The sequence below is a fragment of the Macaca mulatta genome, chromosome 9 (genome assembly GCF_049350105.2).
Source record: "Macaca mulatta isolate MMU2019108-1 chromosome 9, T2T-MMU8v2.0, whole genome shotgun sequence".
Taxonomy (NCBI): Eukaryota; Metazoa; Chordata; class Mammalia; order Primates; family Cercopithecidae; genus Macaca; species Macaca mulatta.
Genome location: NC_133414.1, coordinates 53,474,471 through 53,489,184, shown reverse-complemented (window position 1 = coordinate 53,489,184; position 14,714 = coordinate 53,474,471). Strand labels below are relative to the sequence as shown.

At 41.5% G+C, this 14,714-nt stretch overlaps 1 pseudogene across 1 annotated transcript; it reads left to right on the top strand.

Annotated features, from left to right (window-relative positions):
- The first annotated feature begins 5,756 nt into the window (after positions 1-5,756).
- Positions 5,757-12,683, top strand: LOC144331107 (eukaryotic translation initiation factor 3 subunit L pseudogene; annotated as a pseudogene). The gene has a single exon (XR_013398023.1). The product of XR_013398023.1 is annotated as a eukaryotic translation initiation factor 3 subunit L pseudogene (transcript).
- Positions 12,684-14,714: the final 2,031 nt, after the last annotated feature.

The window sequence follows — 14,714 nt, the reverse complement described above, 5'->3', positions numbered from 1 at the left end:
TAGCCACAGTGTGACTATATGCCAAGTCCTGTCAGTCCTCCTACCAATTTGTTTAACCCAGAAGTGTTCTTGTGAATCCTCAATACAGCTGGCATCAGAAACAAATTTTTTTACTTCTCACTCTTGTCACCCAGGCTGGAGTGCAGTGGCACAATTATAGCTCACTGCAGCCTTGAACTCCTGGGCACAAGTGATCCTCCTGCCTCAGCTGGAACTACAGGTATGTATCCTCCTGAGTAGCTGGGACTACAAGCACAGGCCACCATCCCGGGTTCTTTTTTTTCTGTAAAGATGGGGTCTTGCTATGTTGCCCAGGTTTATCTTGAGCTCCTGGCCTCAAGTTATCCTCCTGCCTTAGCCTCTCAAAGTGCTGAGATTACAGGTATGAGTCATTGCACCTGGTCCAGAAGTGGAATTTGCTAGAACAACCCTGACTCACTAAGATTTGGCTCCATCACTGTTTGGGAAAAGGAAGAATGAAGGGGAACGGTGATAAGCCTTTGATAACTGGGTGTCTATGGAGCCCTCCATGGTTTGAGAGCCTCAGATGAACTGCTATCTGCTGTTAGAAGCCACAGTGATCTATGGGGTTAGAAACGGATCCAACCCTGGCTTCTTTGAGCTGTGCTGGATGAAGTGAGGGGGGAAATATGCACCTGGGTGATGCCTTTGTTTTTTGTTCTCTTCTCCAGGTGGGAGGTAAGAAAAACAACAGTGACAAATTATAAAGGTGAGTACTGGGTGGCCCCAAAATGTTAAAAGTTCTCAGAGCTGGAGCAAAGCTGGTGTGGGAGGGTGGGGGATGGGGGGTGGGGAGGATGCCAAGACTCTATCCAGCCTCTTCTTCAGCCCAGCTGCTGCCCTGTTGCAAGAGCTGCCTCTTTCTTTGCCACCCGTGTACCCTCCCCAATCTGCTTTCCAACCTGAATAGTTCCCACAGCAGTAATGCTAACCTAACTGCAAATGCTGGATTTACTGCTATGGGTTTAGTTTGCAATAGAAAAATATGTTTAATGGCTTTGTGTTTTGTGGCTATTACATCTAGATGTATTAATATGATAAAATTGATATAAAATGTTAAATGCTTTCAATTTCATAAATTCTAGAGGGAGCACAGTGATCAGGAAAAGCTGCAGAGGAAAGTGAGTGTGACACAACTTCCTTGCTTTTTGCAGCTAGTGGGCAGCTTGGAATTTAAATTCTCAATACTGGAAACAGAACAATTCTCCAAAATTAACAATTTTTGCTACGTTTTTTGCCTATTGGAGCCACTGGAAAAAAAGCAGACAATATGAAGAGAGGCAATCTTGAGCTAGAGATATGCTTTGGAATTTACAAATCTGTTTTTCATCTCTAATGAGCTCTTATAAGATCATATAGCTGACACTCAGAGGCTGATGATTTTCTGGCCCCATGTGTATAGTTTTGAGTTGGTCAGCTTGGACCCTAAGGTGAATAAGGTAAACAGAGCCCAACAAAACCTTGCTTGTCACTCGGCTAAGAACATAGCTGTCTGGCCCTGCAGCATCTCAGTCTCCAGTTACTGGAAGAAAATATATTAGATGCTGGGGAAACTATAAGGCTACAGGGTGACACTGCATGTTGGCAGGGAGAATTGTTCAAGGTAGAAACTGTGGGGAGCAAAGAGAGATTCTCATCTGTGTAGCTGCTGCTATGTGCTAATATGGGGGTAAGAAAACTGTTAAGGAATAAACAGGCCAAGACCTCCGTCCTCACAGGATTTTCAGGCTAGACAGGAAAGTGGTCACCGTACAAATTGTATACAACTCCACTAGTACTTAAGAGGTCTGATTTATTGCTTTGAAACACAAATGCAGGATGTTTAAGGATTATCAGCAGCCTTTCCCTTTGTGGAAATTGTAAACTAAAAATAAAATCCTAAGCCCCCATCAACTGAAGGACACTCCCCTTAGCCAATGGGACTCCAGAAAAACCTTACAACTGAGTTCCTGGCCATGACGAGATGGAGGTCAGACATGTCTCATTATACCCTCTCATGTTTGTGGTTTAGACACAGCAACTGACAGCATTAATGTTAAAATAGAGATCATAAGACTGGCAGAACAGACTTTCGTGGCAATGAGATACCAAATTATAAACAAGACCTAAGGCCATGCCAGGCAAGGGTTAGGTCAAGCACCTTAAACTTAAAGAGTAAACTATGGTCTGACTGCCACAAGGTTTTTCCTTTTTCTCTAGCAGCTAAATAAACACTGACCTTGAGATAAGCAAAATGGAAACAATTGTAGCTCATCACCAGACACTAATTGGCTGCCAATCCCTGTCCCAAGCACCATAACTACAGCTTTGATTAGACAAGAGACTGATTTCAGTAACTTTCTCCTGATAAGAAGACCACCCACCATAAACTGGTTCTGGCTGGGTTTACAGAGGTTGCACACTTGAGTGCCTTCATGTCCTGAAAAGACCTTTTGACTGATAGGGCCTAATTATAATACATTCAAATGTTAGGTCTCCACCCCAGAGTGAACATGGGTCATATGTTACATGCATATTGGTTCAATATACGTGCATCAGGACCACCTTCATGCATACTCATAGCTCCTCCTGTAACCTGCTGAAGATGTATGTTTAGCTAACTTGTCCAGCATAATGCTCCTACCTCAACCTATCTTCCTTCAAAGTGCCTGTCCCTGGTCTTAGCCAGAGGCATTCTTCTCAGCCTGTTGCAGGCTGTAACCCCCTATAAGAAATAAAGCCTCCTCTCCATTCCAAATAGTTAAATCTTGGTTTTTTGTTGTTGTTTTGTTTTGTTTTGTTTTTGTTTTTGTTTTGCTTTGTTTGAGATGGAGTTTCGCTCTTGTCGCCCAGGCTGGAATGCAATGGTGCAATCTTGGGTCACTGCAACCTCTGTCTCCCGGGTTCAAGCAATTCTCTTGCTTCAGCCTCCTGAGTAGCTGTAGGCAACTGCCACCACGCCCGGCTTATTGTTGTATTTTTAATAGAGATGGGGTTTCACCATGTTGGCCAGGCTGGTCTCGAAATCAAATCCTGACCTCAGGTGATCTACCTGTCTCCGCCTTCCAAAGTGCTGGGATTACAGGCGTGAGCCACCGTGCCCAGCCTAAATCTTGTGATTTCAAAATTTAACAGAGTCAATTAAATGGTTCCATGATAGAGCGACATTTAAGGCAGACATTAGTTTTTATTGCCCCATAACGCTTCAGTAAGTTTCCCTGAATGTTTGCATTTACTTGTCAATCAACTCACAGGGAGTGAGGCAGAAGTAAAACCCACAATTACCTTACCCCTGGCCTATGTGATAAAGTAACATATTTTTAATCATATATTTGAGAGACATCTCTGCTACTAGGAACTTTTTTTTTTTTTTAACCTTTTAGGTTTGGGGGATATGTACAGGTTTGTTATGTAGGTAAACTCATATCACAGGGGTTTGCTGTACAGATTATTTCATCACCCAGGTACTAAGCCTAGTACCCAATAGTTATTTTTTCTGATCCTCTCCCTCCTCCCACCCCACCCTCATGTAGGCCCAGTGTCTGCTGTTCCCCTTTGTGTCCATGAGTTCTCATCATTTAGCTCCCACTTATAAGTGAGACTGGGTGACTGCTGACCTGCATCTCTCTTGGGTGGACCTCCCAGGACATAAGCAAAAGACCCTTGACCACAACCACTACCAAGGTCCCTTTCTCCTCTGTCTCCAAGTTGGGGAGGAAACATAAGCCCTAAGATCACCCCAGAGCTGTGGTGGGAAGCCCAGGAGAGATAAAACCTGAGTAGTTTTAAATGAGAATATGCATGTGGCTTTTTAAAGATGTTTGCAATATTTTTGCTATTCTCCCCTTGAGATTTTGGGGTCTATGCCCACCCTTACCAGACTGGACACTAGTGCTCACTTGTCACTGACACATTACATGAAAGTGATGCTGTGTAACTTTCAAAGTTATGTTTAAAAAGGCCTGGTTCACTCAGGTCACTCACCTGTGTGCCCTTGACCACCAAGTCAAAGCTCTGAATGTCCTAAGACTGTTCTGCTACCTGGAAGCCCAGGGTACCTGGGAGATCTCCTATAGGCCCTGCAGCCAAAGTCCCATGTCCTCTGCAGACATGTGAGTGAAGTCACTTCCAGATGATGCCAACCCTTTGCTATGGATTCAACTCCAGCCAATGAGTCTTCTCTGTAGTCCCCAAACACCAATGAGCAGCAATAAGCCATCTTTTCTGTGCCTTCCTAGCCCTGTGAACCATGAACAAAATAAAGTGGTTGTTTTATGCGTTATTTGGTGCTGGTGGTTCTTTCTTAAAAAAAAAAAGAAAAAAAAAATCACAGTAAAAGCACCAAGAATAACACAGTTGTAGGACATTCAAAAGGTACAAAATAACATGCACTGAAATCTAGGTTTCCTTCTTTCCCTCTTCCACAGCCTATCAGGTTCTGCTTCTGGAAGTAACAATGGTTAAGTTTCTGCACATCTTTCCAGATTTGTTAATTAAATAATCATATAGCACTGACACAGTGAGGAAGCTTTTTAAAGGCTTTACTTACATTTATTCATTTACTCTTCATTCACTGTGGACACTCAGGTGGCAGCAGGAAGGAAAGTATTTTGCTCAACCAAATGAAAGTCTGATCTGCTCTTTGAATGCTGTTCCTTCAATCATATGGTTCTATTTTCTTGATATATTCCCAAATCTTTTTTATTTTCTCCCTAATTGAGCATTCAGAGATGTAACGCTGTTTTCTAGTTTTTCTTCCATTTCACCACTAAATCTTAAATTTCATATGAGACAGGCAGTGATGAAATTCCTGAGTCACTGGACATGTGTATATGTATGTTTGTGATGGTAACACACACACACACACACACACACACACACATTTTTCTATCTAGTTATTAACCATTAAAATTCTATACTCAGAGTGAGGAAATATTACACGTTCCTTCCCAAACTCTGTCAACTACCCCCTCACTTCAATAATACCTGAAAAAATGGCAACATCCATTATTAATGCAGTTTTTATCTCATCAAAGAGCCATTTGATAAAATAGTTCTAGAAACTTGTAATGAATCAGCAATGATGGAAATTTGTACTGAACCATTTCATATCTAAAAGGGTATCTACTTTGTTTTAGACATGACAACTCTGTCATGTTTATTTTAGAATTTTCCATTGCTGCGTGTTTAAAGGGCTTGTCAATTCCCTTCCCTTTCCTAATTTTCATGACCAGATCATAAGAATGTGTGTGATCAGGCTGATTGATGTGCCACAACACATATTTAATCCTGGAATTTAGGGTTATCAGAAGTCTCCATTTAAAAAAGAATTAATTATATGTTTTCAAACAGCCGGCTGGTGAATATATAGTGCTTCATTTTTCTTAATGTCTCAGTGAATAGCCAGCCTTTTATGTATACATTAATAGAGGATCTCTCAAAAAATTCAGAGATTCAGAAATAAGTACATAAACTTAATTGCATAGAGAGAAAAAATAGGTACTATACGTAAGTGATAAAAGGTTTTATATAATTATTTTTTAAAACTAAATTTATAATAATGCTTTTTAAACTAAATCTGGAACAAATTTTAAATTATTTAATCTAGAAATGTCCAGTGATTCAGGAACAGTAGAAATGGGTGGGGAGGGCATTTCAACTCAAGCATGGAACTCCTTTTATTCTCAAGATGTTAGCTTTTTCTCTCTTCACTCTGAAATGTTCACTATCAAATATATTTGAGAGACAGGTCTTTTTTCCTCATTTAACATTTATTTCATACACAGAGAATAATACTGTGGGTCAGGGATTCAGTTTTTGAAATGCAACATATAATCTAAGTGACCATTTACCCATGTCAAAGTAGCAGCAGTTGGACCCCATAATGTGGCATGCATTCACTAGAAAATTCTACGGTGACCTATCACTGTGATCATGTGATGAACCATATCTTGCCTTCCATTCTAATCATCACTCTGTGAGCTTCGAGATTCAAGTTTGACAGCATTTGTCAATTTCAAAATGTCACACAAAGAGTGCTCAAATATGGGGAATTTTGTGTCCTGTTGCTGAGACATGTTCACTTTCATCTTCTGATTGTGGTTTCTTCAAATAGGCCAATTCACTTGTACTCAAAATGTCTTCCTCATTTTTTTGTTTCTCTCGCTCCAATTTGTCTATGGATTTATGAGCATGTTTTATAGTATTATTACTGACTTGTACTTTTGATTCTTCCACCAAGCTTTTTGTCTTAAATATTTTCCTATTTTTAGAAAAATGTAGTGTTTCTCCACACCACTTTTGTACCCAATCTTTCATAGAATAGGTACAGAAAAAACACAACCACACTGCCTTCATCAGATGAAGAGAATCTTGATACCAAATACAATATGAGACATTCAATAAAGGGAAATTATAGACCAAAGTCTTCTGAGTATAAATGTCAAAATCTGAAACCAAATATTAGAGTGGCCTAAATCTGGAGATTTTTAGGAAAAAAACTGAAATTTCATGGTGGGAAACATAATTTTGCCTAGTTTAGAAGTTTTGAGGGGTTGTTTTAAAGAAAAATTTAAAAGATAAATAATATTAAATGGATATAGAGTTATAAAATAAAAATATTATAAAAGGTTATAAAAATGTTTATGAAATTATTTTGCAGTCAAGATTGATTGATTGGGATTAGATTTGTTTATAAGGTCTTATTAAAATTAGCCATAATATTAAAAATACATTAATACCCAACTAAATTTAAAAAAAAAAATAAGCTTAAGATTTGTTCTCCATCAAACTTGACAAAAGGAGTATGTATTCCCGTGTGCCAGAGTGCCAGGTCACCACATACAATTATGTTGGGTTTGCATATTTGATGATGTGTCGCTACCAGGATGCCATCTGGGTCTTCGCCAACATCCTCCTCTAGATCCAGAGGACCAAGAGCATGTTTCAGAGGACCACATACAAGTATGAGATGATTAACAAGCAGAATGAGCAGATGCATGCGCTACTGGCCATTGCTCTCACGATGTACCCCATAGGTATCGATGAGAGTATTCACCCCCAGCTACAGAAGAAATATGGGGACAAGATGCTGCACCTGCAGAAAGGTGACCCACAAGCCTATGAAGAACTTTTCAGTTACTCCTGCCCCAAGTTCCTGTCACCTGTATTGCCCAACTACGATAATGTGCACCCCAGCTACCACAAAGAGCCCTTCCTGCAGCAGTTGAAGGTGTTTTCTGAAGTACAGCAGCAGGCCCACCTTTCAACCATCCCCGGCTTCCTCAAGCTTTACATCACCATGCCTGTGGCCAAGCTGGCTGGCTTCCTGGACCTCACAGAGCAGGAGTTCAGGATCCAGCTTCCTGTCTTCAAACACAAGATGAAGAACCTGGTGTGGACCAGCGGCATCACAACCCTGGATGGTGAATTTAGTCAGCCTCAGAGGTTAACTTCTACATTGATAATGACATGATCCACATCGCAGACACCAAGGTCGCCAGGTGCTATGGGGATTTCTTCATCCATCAGAGCCACAAATTCGAAGAGCTTAATCGAACTCTGAAGAAGATGGGACAGAGACCCTGACAACATTTACACACATTATTCAGGAACCTGTTTTGATATATTATAGGCAGGAAGTGTTTTTGCTACCATGAAACCTTTACCTAGATCAGCCATCAGCCTGTCAACTCAGTTAACAAGTTAAGGACCAAAGTGTTTCAAGTGGATATCAGTAAAGGATCTTTGGAGCCAGGAAAAAAAAAAAAAATTGTTCTCAATGAGATTACATGTGGTAATAATTTTTAATTCTCAAATCTGTTTCTTCTTGAAACTTCTGAGATTTATATCTCAGAAGTTCAACCTTTACTATATTTTTTTACACATTATTTACAGATCATACATCATTGCCCTCTGTTTCCTTTCCGCTTCAAAAGGTGTATCTTTTTACTTCACTACAATGGTAATTTTGTCCTTCATCTTTTCCATCAACTCTTTTAACTTTTCCCTCATATTCTATTTCTGCTGTTATAATACTGAAATATTGATCTGAAAGGTTAAAAAAAAATTTCTCAGATGTAACATGATTTTATCCTCTTAACATTTTGATATGTCTGAATTGATGCATGTAATCAGGAAACTTCCCATGCTATTATCAGGTTGGTGCACAAGTAATAGTGGGTTTTGCCATTACTTTCAATGGCAAAAACTGCAATTACTGGTGCACCAACCTAATACTAGGAGCCATATATCCACCTGCTCAAGGTGCTAGTTTTCATGTTTACATTCCTCTATAATACAATGTTCACTCATGGCCTTGAATACATTGTGCTTGTGTCTAATTAATTCAAGTATCCCTTTCATCAGGTTTGACTTCAAGTTATTTAAACAGACTTTATTTAGGCACTTCCCATTCTCAAGTGTGCCTCAGTCCAGGTTGCTCAGATAATTGCTCAGATTAAGTCAGTGAAACAGCTGGGGTCACAAATTTAATTCATCAATCCACTAAAGAATCAGCCCAGATAGCCATATTTTCAGTTAATTTCAATTAGCTGCTCATGAAGGGTTGGCCAGTTGAATGGAAGTTGATTCTTGGCACAGCCATCAAGTGGCAATTGGTTTAAAATGACTTGAGTTCTGAGTCAGCTTGGGGGCTGATATAGTTTGGATATGTGTCCCTGCCCAAATCTTATGGTGACTTGTAATCCCCATTATTGGAGATGACTGGGTGAGAGGTGACTGAGTCATGGGAGTGTATGTCTCATAAATGGTTTAGCATCATCCCCTTGTTGCTGCTCTTGCAATAGTGAGATCTGGTTTAAAAGTGTGTGACACCTCCTCCTACCTTGCTCCTGCTCTGGCCATGTGATGTGCATGCTCCCACTTAGCCTTCTGTTATGATTCTAAGTTTCCTGAGGCCTCCCCAGAAACCACGCAGATGTCAGTATCATGCTTCCTGTAAAGATTTCAGAACCCTGAGCCAATTTAAATTACCCAGTCTCAGGAATTTGTTTTTTGGTTGTTGTTGTTTTGGGGGGGTTGTTTGTTTTGAGACAGAGTCTCACTCTGTCACTCAGGCTGGAGTGTAGTGGCATGATCTCGGCTCACTGCAACCTCCTCCTCCTGTATTCAAGCAATTCTCCTCCCTCAGCCTCCTGAGTAGCTGGGATTACAGGCGCATGCCACCACGCCCAGCTAATTTTTGTACTTTTAGTAGAGACAGGGTTTCACCATGTTTGTCAGGCTGGTCTTGAACTTTTGACCTCATGATCTGCCCACCTCGGCCTCCCAAAGTGCTGGGATTACAGGTGTGAGCCACTGCACCTGGCCAGGAATTTCTTTATAGCAATGTGAGAATGACCTAACACAGAAAACTGGTACCAAGGAGTGGGGTGTTACTATAAAGGTACCTGAAAATGTGGAAGCAGCTTTGGAACTGGGTAATGGGCAGAGGTTGAAAGAGTCTGGAGAACTTGGAAGAAGACAGGAAGATGAGGGAAAGTTGAGAACTTCTTATAAACTGGTTAAATGATTCTGACCAAAATGCTGATAGGGATATGGAAAGTGAAGTCCAGGCTGATGAGTTCTCAGATGGAAATGAGGAACTTATTGGAAACTAGAGCAAAAGTCACACATGTTATGCCTTAGCAAAGAGCTTGGCTGGATTGCATCCATGTCCTAGGGACCTATGGAAGTTTGAACTTGAAGAGTGATATCGTAGAATATCTGGCAAAAAAAAAAAAATTTCTAAGCAGCAAATTGTTCAAGAAGTGGCATGGGCCAGGCATGGTGGCTCACACCAGTAATCCTAGCACTTTGAGAGGCCAAGGCAGGCAGATCACTTGACCCCAGAAGTTCAAGACCAGCCTGGGAAACATGACAAAATCCCATCTCTAAAAATATAAAAAATAGCTGGTGTGGTGGCATGTAGTCCCAGCTACTCAGGAGGCTGAGTTGGGACAATTACCTAAGCCTGGGGAGTTGAGGGTGCAGTGAGCCAGGATCATGCCATGGCACTTCAGCCTGGGTGACAGAGTGAGGCCTTGTCTCAAAAAAAAAAAAAAAAAAAAAAAAAAAAAACACAAACTGGTGTGACTGCTTCTAACAGACTATGCTTGGATGTGGAAGCAAAGAAATAAGTTGGAACTTCTATTTAACCAGAACATAAAAGTTGGGAAAATTTGCATCCTGCAGCCTGGCCATTTGGTAGGAAAAAAAAAAAAAAAAAGGCCTATGTTCAGAAGAATTCAAGTGGGCTGCTGAGTAACCACATGCTAGAGAAATTTGTATAACTAAAAAGGAGGCAAGTGCTGACATCCCAGACAATAAAAAGGCTTGAAGGCATTTTAGAGATCTCAGAGGCAGCCTATCCAAACACAGGATCAGAGGCCCAGGGAAGAATGGTTTTGAAGGCCAAGCCCAGGCCTGCACTGCCCTGCACATCCTCAGGACACTGCTCCCTGCCTCTTGGCAACTCCATATCCAGCTGTGGCTTAAAGGGTCCCATGTGTAGCTGTGGCTGCTGCTGTGACAAGTCGTAAGCCTTGGTGGCTTCCACATGGTGCTAAGTCTGCTGGCGTACAGAATGCAAGAGTGAATGAGGGCTTGGCACCATCCACCTAGATTTCAGAGGATGTATGGAAAAGCTTGCGTGTCCAGGCAGAAGCCTGCTGCATGGGTGGAGCCCTCACAGAGACCCTCTACTAGGGTGGTGTAGAGGAAAAATGTGGGGTTGGAGCTCCCACACAGAGTCCATACTGGGGCATTTGCTAGTGGAGCCACCATCCTCCAGACCCCAGAATGGTAGATCTATTGGCAGTTTGCACCCTGCACATGGAAAAAACTGCAAGCACTAAACTCCAGTCCATGAGCTTTGGGAGCTGAACCTTGCAAAGCCACAGAGGCAGAGCTGACCAACACTTTGGGAGCCCACTGCTTGCACCAAGGCCCTGGATGTAGGACATGGAGTCAAAGGAGATTATTATGGAGCTTTAAGATTTAATGATTGCATTGCTGGGTTTTGAATATGCATGGAGCCTGTAACCCCTTTCTTTGTGCCTTTTGGAATTGGGTTTGTTACCAAATGCTTGTACTCCCATTGTATTTTGGAAGTAACTCTAAACTTGTTTTTTATTTTACAGGTGGAAGAAATTTACCTTGTCTCAGATGAGACTTTGGACTTCGGACTTTTGAGATAATGCTGGAATGGGCTAAGACTTTGGGAGACTGTTGGGAAGGCATAACTGTATTCTGAAATGTGAGAAGGACATGAGATTTGGGAGTGGCAAGGGGTGGAATAATATAGTTTGGATACGTGTCCCTTCCCAAATCTCATGTTGAATTGTCATCCCCAGTATTGGAGCTGGGGCCTGGTGTGAAGTGATTGGCTCATGGGGGTAGTTTTCTCATGAATGGTTTAGCACCATCCCCTTGGTGCTGTCCTTGCAAAAGTGAGTTCTCATGAGATCCGGTTGCATAAACGTGTGGGGCATCTTGCTCTCACTCTCTCTTGCTTCTCCTCCTGCCATGTAGGATGCCTACTTCCCCTTCGCATCTCACTATGATTGGAAGATTCTAGAAATCTCCCAAGAAGCACATGCCACTATGCTTCCTCTATAGCCTGCAGAACCATGAACCAATTAAACCTCTTTTCTTTATGAATTACCCAGTCTCAAGTATTTCTTTATATCAATGCAAGGATGGACTAATACAGGGCCAAGCAGACCATGGTCCCTTAGGATGGTCAACTGATTTATATTGCAAGGTGAGATCAGGGATTAAAACCTAGAGGTTGAAGGAATCTTTTTTTATTATTGCTTCAGCTCTTCTTTTGACTTAGCCACCTCTTCCAGGGCATCAGCCTTCCTGAAGAAACTTTGGGGTAAGAGCAGTTGAGAAAGCAATGAAAATAGCTTTCAGGTTTCAGGGTATTATTTCAAGGTCTCAGGTCTTCAGAGACCTCAGTCCGCAGAAAACCAATTACCTTCTTGTGCCAGATCCATCACTTATCAGTGCTATGATTCTAGGCAGACCACTTCAAATCTCTCCATTTCACTTCCCTGAACTCTCAAATATGGGTTGTAGCCCTTCCTTTGCCCATTCCTCCTGGCTAGTGTAAGCATCACAAGAAATAACAGATATTCTCCGTAAGCTGTAAAGCATCATATCCATGGAAAGAAAGAAGAAAATTCCATCCTCCACTCCCCTGGAGCCATCCACATTTCTTCTCTGTATTCAACCACTACCAAGGTTCTGGTGTATTCTTCTAGACATATAATGATCGAACACTTTAAGGCACTTATAGATCACCAGTCTTCTAAAGGCTTTACCTCCATTTCACCATTTTTAGCCTTATAACATAACATAGGCCATATTAACATTTCAATACCACAGAACAGGGAACTGAGGCACAGAGAGGTCTCTATAACTTTCTCAGGTTTGTGCATCTTCTAAATAGGACTTGAATCCACACCTTTATGCACCAGGCCCAGTGCTCTTGGTCACTCCAATATTTCTATATTGTCTCATCTCAATACAGGTGTTTGCCTACACCATCAGTCTGTTGGTTATGAGTGCAACCTGCACTGCAGGTTCTTGTTAAAACCCAACTGAGATTCAGGGTTTTGCTATGCAGATGGTGAATAATGGGTCAAACATTTAAGCTGTAAATAAACAATTACTCATTTCTCTGTGACCTCTGGCAGGAATTTGTCAAAAGCTGTCTTTTTCATTGTACACTTCCCAGCATCTTGCTTCCAGGATATGACAGTAGATCTTGAGGGATCAAGACAATCTACAGTCTACACCAAGCTGAGGAAGAGAATAATCCACCACTGGCCTCATAACTGGGTGCACCCTGGAAAGCAGTCAACTGAAAGTACTGTGGAAATTAAATTGTTAAGTTCATTCAAGCATAACAATTCTAGATTATTCAGTATCCCATATTTCAGACAACTCTAAAATTGCTATGCTATATTCTTTATTTCATGTGTGCAAATTTAAGTTTATTAAGTCAATCACTAGTGCTACAACTACAGAAGATATATTTACAACTTCAAAATTGTTTAATAGCACAGACTATCTCAATGTAATATTTAGATATTTAGCTGCTTGTTAAACATTAGCTAAAATGAAACGGTTCCTGAACAATGCTGCCATATTTTTTAAATTAATGGACATTATGTGAAACTGTTTTGAATTAACATAAAAACTGAAGTAGTAGCACAGAAAGTTCTCATATACCCTTCCCCCAGCCATTCACAGACTACTCAGGGTTGCCATGGTTATGCTGGCCCTACAGGAGCGTAACAAACTGTAGGTGGTCTTCTTATCAGGAGAAAGTTACTGAAATTAGTCTGTTGTCCAATCAAAGCTGCAGTTACGGCTTGTGGAACAGGGGTTGGAGGTTAGTCAGTATCTGGTGGTGAGCTACAATTATTTGAATATTGCTTATCTTGAGGTCAGTGCTTGTTTAGCTACTAGAGAAAAATTAACTTGTGGCAGTTAGAACACAGTTTATTCTTTAAGTTTAGGGTGCATGACTTAACCCTTGCCTGTTGTGGCCTTCAGTCCTGTTTATAATTTGGTATCTCATTGCCACAAAGAGTCCATTATGTCAGTCTTTTTTTTTTTTTTTTGAGATGGAGTCTCGCTCTGTCACCCAGGCTGGAGTACAGTGGCGTGATCTTGGCTCACTGCAAGCTCTGCCTCCGGGTTCACGCCATTCTCCTGCCTCAGCCTCCCAAGTAGCTGGGACTGCAGGCACCCACACCATGCCCAGCTAATTTTTTGTATTTTAGTAGAGATGGGGTTTCACCGTGTTAGCCAGGATGGTCTCGATCTCCTGACCTCATGATCCGCCCTCCTCAGCCTCCCAAAGTGCTGGAATTACAGGTGTGAGCCACCATGCCCAGCTATGTCAGTCTTATTATCTCTATTTTCACGCTAATGCTGGGCAGTTCTGTCTACACCATAAACATGAGGGGGTATAAGGAGATGTGTCTGAACCTCCTCCCCAGAAACTCAGTTTTAAAGTTTTTCTAGGGTCTCTTTGACCAAGGTAGGGCCTGTTCAGTGAGGGGTTAGAATTTTATTTTTAGTTTACAATTCCCACAAAGGCAAAGGCTGCTGATAAACATCTGCACTTGTGTTTCAAAGCAACACACAGTTTTTTCTTTTTTTAGATGGAGTAAAAAGACAGGGCACACAGAAAAGTCATGCAACATGGTGGTCCTACCACTACCTAGAGCCTCTCCTCATTAAAGTGGCCTGTGGAGGGCTTAGCCCAGCAGGCTTAGAGCTTCTACAGAATGGGTATCTGCTCCCTAGGAGGATGTTCTAGGACATCCCTCATTTGCCTGCAGCAATTTTGGGGGTTGTTTTCAAAGCGCAAGTGTGGTCCCAGCTAAGAACAGCCTCATCAGCACTCTCCTATGTCGGTCTCCTTGATGGGCCAAAAGAAACTGAGAAGCCACTGAGAACATATATACTTACTTGTCTTCCCTTTTTTATGCTACCCACTCCACCATCACATTTCCTCTTCCTCTTTTTCTCCATCCTTCATACCCTCCATATCTTCTCCGAGATGGAGGACAAGAAGTCAGCAAGTTTGTGCCTCAGTGAGTTATTTCAAGGTACACACCACTCTCCCCTGAGGCTGATGAGATCTGCAATCATATTTTAAAAGCACTGTGAGGATTATATTATGCTGTGCA